At 36.3% G+C, this 8,721-nt stretch overlaps 1 pseudogene; it reads left to right on the top strand.

Moving 5' to 3' along the window:
- The first annotated feature begins 2,989 nt into the window (after positions 1 to 2,989).
- Positions 2,990 to 8,721, top strand: part of LOC106770503 — a 9,508-nt pseudogene continuing 3,776 nt past the window's right edge.

Raw genomic sequence — 8,721 nt, 5'->3', positions numbered from 1 at the left:
CTTATAGGGTGGTTGAAGATGTGCTGATGAAGGTGGACAAATTTTTATTCCGGGTGGATTTTATCATAATGGAGATGGAGGAGAAGGGAATATGCCTTTGATTCTTGGGAGACCATTCATGAAGACTGTTAGAGTTTTAATTGATGTGGAAAATGGCAAGCTTAAAGTAAGAATGTAAGATGAAGAAGTGAATTTTGATGTGTTTAAAGCCATGTCACACCCTAAGGATGATAAAGCATGTTTCCAATATGATATTCTTGATGAAGTTTGTATGTTGCAAGGATGGATGATGCATTATTCTTCCCCGTTAGAAAAAACCCTCATTGATGCATGTGAAGATTTGAATGAAGAGGAAGAGAAATTAATTGATGAGTGTTTGATGGATTTGGAGGCGTTAAAAGAAATCCCAGTGGATGAGGCGAATTTTGAGAAGATTTGAATGAAGAGGAAGAGAAATTAATTGATGAGTGTTTGATGGATTTGGAGGCGGTAAAAGAAATCCCAATGGACCATACAAATACTTTCAAACAATAAATACTTTTCAAGTGTTATTCAAAATACACGCTGCAGTGTATATGAAGACTTCCTCTTTAATGAATAATCGTTTAATATAGGAAGCTCTTATATTAAAATGAAAATGAAACTACAGGTTTTATAAGAGAAGTGTCGAGAAAGAATTAAATAGTAGATGCATGAAAACTTTTATATTGGTTGACTCGAACTAAGTTATGTCCAGTCTCCTCTAACCTTAGAGAGTTCAACTATAATCTTCAACAAGATTACAAGTCGATATTCTCACCACTCCTAGTATCTGATGAAGGTTGAAAAATAGTTATTTTCATATGTCAATTTGGACCAAATTACACCCTTTACTACTCGGAATGAGCTTAGAATCAAGAAAAACTCAATAAATGAGTCTGAAGAGGGTCAAAAGTTGTTTTTAGCGATTTTATGCTTGTTTTGCATTGTTTTGTAGCTAATTTGAGAAAAGTAAGAATGGAGTTAAAGATACAGGTCGTTGACTCAAGAAAAGAGCAGAAAAATGAAGATTTGAAGAGTCGACGCACCGTCGGGCGGTCCAGGGCGAGGAGTAGGCACCTGGCGCTGACGCTGGGCGGATTTGCGGTTTGAGGGAAACCGTCTGGCGGTAGACCCCTACCGCCGGGCGGTGATGCGATTTGTGGCAAACCGCCGAGCGACACACTTAAACTGCCCGGCGGTGGCTCGTTGGACTTGGGCCTGTTTTCTAATGCGCTCCTCACCTATTTATACCTCTATTGCGAGTTCAGAACTATTCTTTTGACAGGGGAGAACGACTAGACCTAATTTCAATCTCTGGAGAAGATCTCTTGGATGCTTAGGCTCCTTTTCATCTTTTCTAGGGTTTGCTTTTCCATTCTTCTTCCATTTTTCATCTAGTTTCACCATGTCTATGGTGAACTAAACCCTATTGCTGTTGGGGGAAACAATGTAATCTTTTGATGCTCTCTTTTATTGAAAGTCTTGATTATTTATATGGTCTCCATATGTTTTGATTGATTATTGTTGGGTTATCATCTGTGCTTAAGGCCTTTATCGTTTAACTCATTCGGTATATTGATGTTTGTCTTTATTGATATGGGGACGTACAGTAATGACATGAACTGCTGAGTAATCTCTTGATTTTGCAATACCACCTAGGGATAGGGGTAGGACGATCAATTGCGCTAACTTCTGTTTGTAATGCGGTATTAATTACTAGGGGAGGCTAGGGATAGCAAGTTAGTAGTTAATATTAGGCCCTTTTCGCCGAGGGATCGGGTTAAGGGGAGGCTAAGAAAGTGGCATAACAATTAATCAAACTAATATTCAAGGGTAGTATGTAAGAGAGAGCGGATTAGATGAAATTGTAAACCCCCAACAACATCCATTCATCCATTATTTTTCTTTTGTCAATTGAATCAACTTTATTTTGCATGTTAATATTTTTGTTCTCAAATCCAACTTATTAATTTTTATTTTCAAGTCTTATTATTTTAATTCACGTGAACGAGAAAGCATTTCGAGTCTCTTGGGAAAACGATACTTAGTCTTACCATTTATATTACTTGTAGGATTTGGTACGCTTGCCAATTTGTCAACAAGTTTTTGGCGCCGTTGCCGGGGACTCGAGGTTTATTTTTCTTGTAGTGTGAATTGATTGAATTTGACTTGGTTGTAATTATTTTTTGTTTTATTTTTCTTTCATTGCGTTTTGTTTCATTTTCTATAAAAGTGCTTTTAGGGTGTATTTCTTGTGTATGCAGGAAACAATACATACTAGAAGCAAGAAAACCAACAACCTTTGCTAGAAGGTCTACCATACGAGAGGAGGAAGAGACGTCCTTTGCGTGAAAGATCTCTTTCTCCATAAGTTACTTCGCATTTTTCACTTGAAACTTTTGAACCAGATCTTGAGGAAATGGCCAATCAACCTCCTCCCATACGCACTTTAGGGGACACAGCTAATACAGTCGGCTCCTTGAATTTTAACAGCATTGCAGTGCCAACAGACAATACAACCAGCATGGTGATGAGTCCGACACTCATCTAGTTAGTCCAGAACAACCAATTCCATGGGTTGTCAAATGAAAATCCTTACAAGCATTTGACAGTCTTTGGTGAAATTTGCAACACAGTGAGGATAATTGGGGTGTCGGATGACAGCGTTAAGCTTAGTTTGTTTCCTTTCTCTTTGGGAGGAAATGCAAAGGACTGGTTGCATTCGTTCCCTGAAGGAACCTTCAGGACCTGGGAAGCCGTGGGAAATCAATTTATTTCTAAATACTTCCCGCTTGCAAGGATCAATCAAGGGAGGCTTGAGATTTCTTCATTCAAACAAGGAAGAGAAGAAACTTTTGGAAGGGCGTGGAATAGATTTAAGGGCTTGTTAAGAAAAACCCCAATTCATGGGCTTGATAAGACTTCTTATTTGCTTGCTTTCCTGGGAGGCCTATGCCGTAAGTCAAAAATGGTGTTAGATGCTTCAGCTGGAGGAAGTATTAATACGAACACTAAAGATGAAGCCTATAATTTGATAGAGCTTATGGCTGACAACGAAGAAGCACATGACATGCAGGTTGATGCTATCCAGGAGCTTTCAATGATCCAAAATAACGTGATTACACAGCAGTTTGAGGAAGTTACAACAAGACTGGCTGATTTATCACAGATATGTATAGAAACTTCACAGGCTCCAATAATGTTCCATTTCAAACCTATTCAGAGAAGTACAGAATCCAAAGAAACCTTCCAGAGAATTATGAAGAAAAGTGTTGGTACTAATGATTGTGTGAAGAATGGTAGGGAGGAAGAGGTTTGCGAAATTGTTACTAGAAGTGGAAGAATTGTAAAAGAAAGAGAGATTGAGGATAAAGGAAGTATGGAAGAGGAAAAGAATCAAAAGGAAGGAGAGGAAGAAAAAATTCTGTGGGACGAGAAAAAGAAAGAAGAAGCTGAGAAGTTCAAAGAGAAGGAGTATGAAAAACCTCTACCTTACCCAAAAATTATATTCCAGAAAAGAGAAACAAAGAAAACTTGATCGTTTCATGGAAATTTTCAAGAAATTGGAAATAACCATTCCTTTCTCTGAAGCCATCTAGCAAATACCATCTTATTCAAAGTTCTTGAAAGAAATTATTACGAAGAAGAGAAAATATGTTGAGAAAGAAACAATTGAGGTAGAGGGAAATTGCAGTGCTATCATTCAACGGTCATTACCTCCTAAATCAATTGATCCAGGAAGCTTCATTATTCCTTGTGCTATTAGAGAACTAGAGATTGGGAAAGCTTTGATTGATCTTGGAGCCAGTATCTACTTGATGCCCATAACCATGTTCAAAAAGTTAAAAGGGGTAGAGCTCAAACAAACAAGAATGGTCCTTCAATTAGCTGACAGATCCCTCAAATATCCTTTTGGAATTGCTGAAGATGTGATTGTCAAGGTCGATAAATTCTTGTTCCCAGTGGATTTTGTTGTTATGGAGATGGAAGAAAATGGAGATGCACCTTTAATTCTGGGGCGACCTTTCATGAAAACCGCCAGAATTGTTATTGATGTGGAAAAAGGGAAGCTTAAGGTTCAGGTGCAAGATGAAGAGGTGAACTTTGATGTTTTCCAAGCTATGTCACATCCCAAAGACGACAACTCATGCTTTCAGATGGACCTGGTGGAGGAAATCTGTATGAGACAAGAAAATAGAGTTCGTAATGTATCCATGTTAGAAAGAACTTTAACTAATGAATGTGAGGATCTGAACGAGGAAGAGGATGAATCCCATCAGAAATGTATACAGGAACTGGAAGCAGCAAAAGAAGTTTCACCAGAAAAAGCACACTTCGAACAGATGGATCGTACAGAAAAAGCTTTAGACAGTAAGATTGAACTAAAGGAATTGCCATCACACATGAAGTATGTGTTCTTGGAGGATAACGGAAAAAAACCTGTCATTATTAGTGCTTCATTATCTCAAGAGGAAGAAAGAAAATTGGAGGGAATTCTTAAGGAGAACAAAGGAGCCATCGGCTGGTCAATTACGGATCTCAAGGGTATAAGTCCGACTTATTGTATGCATAGAATTCTAATGGAAGATGATTATAAGCTTGTTGCTCAACCGCAAAGGAGACTTAATCCTGTCATGAAAGAAGTTGTGAGAAAGGAGGTACTGAAGCTGTTAGAAGCGGGAATTATTTATCCAATCTCTGATAGCAAATGGGTAAGCCCAGTTCAAGTAGTTCCAAAGAAAGGAGGAATAACTGTCATTCACAATGAAAAAAACGAGCTCATTCCGACAAGGACAGTCATAGGGTGGCGAATGTGCATTGACTATAGGAGATTAAATACAGTCACTAGGAAAGATCATTTTCCTTTACCATTCATGGATCAGATGTTGGAAAGGTTAGCAGGGCAAGCTTATTATTGCTTTCTTGATGGATATTCAGGATACAACCAAATAGTGGTAGACCCTGAAGACAAAGAGAAAACAACATTTACCTGTCCCTTTGGTGTTTTTGCCTACCGAAAAATGTCGTTTGGATTATGTAATGCCCCTGCGACTTTTCAAAGGTGTATGCAAGCAATCTTTGCTGAGTTTATGGAAAGAAGCATTGAAGTCTTTATGGATGATTTTTCAGTTTTTGGAGATACTTTTCATAGATGCTTCTCTAATTTAGATGCAGTCCTCAACCGATGTGCTCAAACAAATCTTGTCTTGAACTGGGAAAAATTCCATTTCATGGTACCATAGGGTATCGTGCTGGGCCACAAAATTTCAGCCAGGGGGATTGAAGTTGATAAAGCAAAAGTTGAGGTAATTGAAAAACTCCCACCACCGACAAATGTTAAAGGAGTCCGAAGCTTCCTTGGTCATGCAGGATTTTATCGACGGTTTATCAAGGATTTCTCAAAGGTTGCAAAGGCTTTGAGCAATTTGCTTGCTAAAGAGACACCATTTGTGATGAGTTCGGAATGTGTGCAAGCTTTTGATAGTCTAAAGCAAAGACTGATTTCTGCTCCCGTGATTGTGGCGCCTGGTTGGAATAAAGAGTTTGAACTTATGTGTGATGCTAGCGACTATGCTATAGGGGCTGTGCTGGGACAGAGAAGAGGAAAGGTGTTTCATGCTATTTATTATGCTAGCAAAGTGTTGAATGAGACTCAATTGAATTATGCCACCACAGAAAAGGAATTCTTGGCTATAGTGTACTCATTGGAGAAATTCAGACCATATCTTGTTGGATCTAAGGTGATCATTTACACAAATCACGTAGCTATAAAGTATTTACTGAAGAAACCTGATTCAAAGCCAAGATTGATTAGATGGGTACTTGACGAAGGTTGAAAAACAGTTATTTTCATATGTCAATTTGGACCAAATTACGCCCTTTACTACTTGGGATGAGCTCAGAATCAAGCAAAACTCAATAAATGAGTCTGGAGAGAGTCAAAAGTTGTTTTTAGCGATTTTATGCTTATTTTGCATTGTTTTGTAGCTAATTTGAGAAAAGTAAGAATGGAATTGAAGATACAGGTCGTTGACTCAAGAAATGAAATTGTTTTGTAGCTAATTTGAAGATACATTGTTTTGTAGCTAATTTGAGAAAAGTAAGAATGGAATTGCTTATTTTATATGTATAATATAATATATTTATGAAAAAGACATGCCTAACATGAGTTTATTAGAAAAAATGCACACATATATTTTTATACAATTAAATGTTTAATTACTAAAATGACTAATTAATATCAAATACTTTTACATCGTTATTGATAAAATACATCAAATGACACGAAATAATCTTCCTTCTGCGTTTTCTAGGTGTTTTTTTCACGTTTTCCCCTTTCATTTTCAACTGTAAACAAAAACTGAGACCCACTTTATTTGGTTGTGAATAGTTGATTTAAAAAAATGAAAAAATGAAGTTAAATGATTCTCCAATTTTTAACTTTTAATTAATTTTTCATCCTAAGTTAACAACTTATTTTACCATTTAATTAACATTTAGTAACTTTTATAATAACATTTTATTATTAAAAATTTTAATTTAGCATATTTTATTGATCTATTAAACTCTCAGCACAGTAACAACGAGGTACAGAAAGATAGGGGAAAAAAAATAAGGAGTGTTGTTTCTCACCAATTAAGTTAAACGAAGTCTTTTGATTTTTTTTTTTTCAGTTTACTTGATAAATATTTGATAAATGAATAAGATATATAAAATAAAAAGTCAATGGTTTAATTAGTCAATAATAATTCAATATTTTTCTTTTATTTATTTTTTATTCAATATTCCTTTTATATTCTTTAAAATATTTAATAATGTTAAATTAAACATATGGTCCTTCTGAAAAAATTGTTAAGATATGCAAAATATTTTATTAAAGGATATTAGGCAATCAAATATTATGTTAGTTATACTTTAGATATTATTATAATTTGTGCAGATTTGTGCATATGTTTTAATAGATGAATGATTATAGGATCCTTGTATGTATATATATGGTACTCTATTCCTTGAAATAAAACATCAGAATTATTCTTTAAACTTTAATATGGTATTAAGAGCCAAACACTGATGTCCTCTACAATATAGGAATCAGTGTCTCTTTTTTGAATATTTCTGATGGCTTCTTTCGAAAAAAAATCATTCGGAAAAACATGATTTTGGGACTTCCGCTGCTACCCATATGCATGAATCGCTCACCCTTGAACGGCTTGATGGCACCAACTATGTTGAGTGGTCGTTGAACGCACAAAATAAGATCAGGGGTAGAAAACGTTGGGGTTACATCTCTGGGACAAAGGCTGCTCCAAAGAACAAGAACTCTAATGAATATGAAGCATGTGAAGATGAAAACTGCCTAGTCAAGTCTTGGCTTCTAGACTCCATGACGAAAGAAATCAGATCCCTCTTTATTCTCTTAGCTACGACAAAGGACATTTGGGACACTGTGCAACAAACATACTCAGTCAACCAGGATGCATCCCGATCATATCAATTATATCGTGAGGTAATCTCTACACAACAAAATGGAGGATCTGTTATTACATATTTTGGTAAATTACAAAAATTATGGCTAGAGTATGATACTATCACGAATTGTACCATGGAATGTCCAAAAGATGTTGAGAAATATAACAACATGATTAATTCTCAATGAGTTTATGTTTTTTTGGCTGGCCTAGATACACATTTGGATGTTGTTCGTGGTCGTATCCTTGCTACCACTCCCCTTCCAAATGTTCAATCCGTTTATGCAACTGTTTGTGCCGAGGCAAACCGCCAAGCGGCTATGCTGGATAATGAGTCTACTATGGGGACTTCCTTTGTTGTTAAAAAGTTTCCTAAGAAAGGAATTCGCAAGTGTACCTATTGCAATGGGGATAATCATGTCATGGAGACATGTTTTAAACTCCATGGCTATCCGGATTGGCATCCAAAAGGACAAACTACTCCTAATACCAAGGTAGAAGCCGCTTCCAAGAGCCATATTTCTACTGCTGCCGGATTTGTGACCAAGTCAGGTATATCTAACTCTGCTATTAATCTTTCTGCTATTACTAACAATAATGATTGGATAATTGATTCAGGTGCTACTGATCATATGACCTGTGATCCTCATATATTTACTAATTTTTCCCCTAATTGTTCTAAGACTGTTATTATTAATGCCAATGGGGTCTCATCTCCTATTGAAGGTGTAGGTACTATATATCTCTCTCACCCTCCTTATCATTTCCAGATGTTTTATTTGTTCCTACATTGAACTGTAATGTTCTCTCTGTTAGTAAGTTAACCAAATCACATTCTTGTGTTGCCTCATTTTACCCAACCCATTGTATTTTTCAGAACATTCATTCCAAGGAGATGATTGTCATTGGGAAAGAAAGGGAAGGACTGTATTACCTTGAAAAAGTCTCACATCAAGAAACCCATAAAGGAGCGTTGGCTTGTCTTGCGAATGAACACACACACGATAAAAACAAAAAGGAGATCTTGGCATAGATGCTTAGGACATCCCTCTTTTAGTTATCTAAAAAAATTATTTCCATCATTATTTCATAAATGCAATATTTCTGATTTTTTTTTGTGAAACTTGTGTAATGGCAAAAAGTCATCGTACTGTGTTTCCTTTAAGCAATAAACGAATTGATTTTCCTTTTTCATTAATTCACACAGATGTTTGGGACCCTGCCCCACAAT

The sequence above is a fragment of the Vigna radiata genome, chromosome 8 (assembly GCF_000741045.1).
Source record: "Vigna radiata var. radiata cultivar VC1973A chromosome 8, Vradiata_ver6, whole genome shotgun sequence".
Lineage (NCBI taxonomy): Eukaryota > Viridiplantae > Streptophyta > Magnoliopsida > Fabales > Fabaceae > Vigna > Vigna radiata.
This window is presented reverse-complemented; position numbering and strand designations above follow the sequence as displayed.